Raw genomic sequence first — 2,046 nt, forward strand, 5'->3', positions numbered from 1 at the left:
CTGGACCAGAAGTGAGCAGCTGGGACTCAAACTGGTGGCCATATGGGTTGCTGGCATCACTGCACCATGGCCCAGGTTCCTATCAAGTCCACTTTTAAAACAACAGATTCTGGGCCTGGCATTGTAGCTTAGTGGTAAAAGTCCTGACCTTGCAGCACCAGGATCCCATACTGGGGCCGCTGGTTCAAATCCCAGAATCCCTGCTTCCCATTCAGCTCCCTGCTTGTGGCCGGGGAAAGCAGTTGAGGCTGGCTCAAAGCCTTTAACCCTGCACCTGCATCGGAGACCCAGAGGAGCCTCCTGGCTCCTGGCTTTGGATCAGCTAAGCTCTGACCATTGTGGCAACTGGGGAGTGAATCAATGGATAGAAGATCTTCCTCTCTGTCTCTCCTTTTCTCGGTATATCTGACTTTGCAATAAAAAAAGTCTTAAAAAATTAGATTCTTTGGGAAACAGCACTTCAGTTGGACTCCTATTAGAATATGAAATCTGCTATGTATAATATAAGTTAAGAAATGTGTATTTTTAAATGACTGCTCGAATTTTGGTAGTTTTGTTTTCATGACAGTTTTCATCATGATTTCCATACCACTGAGTTACGGAGGTTTGGTTCTATCTTGCTCTTATTAGCCATCAGTCAGGCACTATATGCAGCAGTCTGCCCCCTCTCTGGGCACCTGCTGCTAGTGTTGTCACTCAGGTACCTGGGCTGGCTCACCCAGTGTCACTGAGTAGCTGTCTTCATTTATAGTCATTTGTTTTAGGTGCTCATGACCTTAGAATTATCAAGAAACATGTGCATAAATGAATTTAAAGCACTGTTGGCTCAGAGCATGAGCCTGGTGGATAGTGATGATTCGTCATAGCTGCTCACCAACCATGGTGGTGTGGAACTGGCCCAGCTGGAGGACCCATGAGCATGTGGGAAGTGAACACACAAGCAGAATCCACTTTTCCCTACAGAACCTGTGGCTGCAATTTCTTGCCCAAAGAGTGAGTCAGCAGAGGAACCCCTAGTCTCTCCTGCCCACGCTGAAGGCCTGTAGTAAAACCGGCTCTGCCTTGGCTTAAGGCCGTATTTTTCTCCTTAAATTGCCAGGATTTTATCCGCCCTTCCTGAAAATGAGGCACTTAAGTCAAATGGAAATTTTAAATCGCTGAATTGCTATCTTCTTAGTAATGTAAGAAGTGCATAGGATTACTTGTTCAGGTTCCTTTCCTCTTGGGGCTCTGCCTGGCTTCTTGGCCATGCATACTCAATTGATAATCATCAGGATGCTGTGACTTTGAAGGAAGCTTCGGGTTTTTTTTAACGCTTTATTATTTTTTTATTGGACAGTCAGATATACAGAGAGGAGGAGAGACAGAGAGGAAGATCTTCAGTCCAATGATTCACTCCCCAGGTGACCGCAATAGCCAGTGCTGTGATGATCTGAAGCCAGGAACCAGGAACTTCTTCCAGGTCTCCCACATGGGTGCAGGGTCCCAAGGCTTTGGGGCATCCTCGACTGCTTTTTCAGGCCACAAGCAGGGAGATGGATGAGAAGTGGAGCTGCCAGGATTAGAACCTGCACCCATATGGGATCCCGGTGTTCAAGGCGAGAACTTTAACTGCTACACTATCATGCTGGGCCCGAAGCTTCAGGGTTTTTAGTGATAACCGATGCTGTATCTAGAATCCTGCCTTTTCCCTCCTTTTTTTTTTTCATAAACTTCTTCAAAGTCTTGAACAGAATAATTTAAAAATGAAATTGTCCCATCAAAGTGTCTCTTTATTGAAGGCAAAATTCTCAAGGTTTTGTTGTTGTTGTTTTGGTCCTTTTTCCCTAGTTATTTAAGGTCTTTGAACATTTTGCATCTTTGCAAAACCATCTGCCTTCTTTTTAGACCAAATCTGCGGTGAGGTTTACCATGTGGTTCACAGATTATTATTAACTAATAATCTTGAAATTCATTTGTGTTTTTTTCCTCTCTTCTTTGGCTTTTCTAAGATGAGGAAACTGTTGAGTATGGTAGGTGGATTTTACTTTTCTTTGCCCCCTTGGT

The sequence above is a fragment of the Ochotona princeps genome, chromosome 12 (genome assembly GCF_030435755.1).
Source record: "Ochotona princeps isolate mOchPri1 chromosome 12, mOchPri1.hap1, whole genome shotgun sequence".
Classification (NCBI taxonomy): domain Eukaryota; kingdom Metazoa; phylum Chordata; class Mammalia; order Lagomorpha; family Ochotonidae; genus Ochotona; species Ochotona princeps.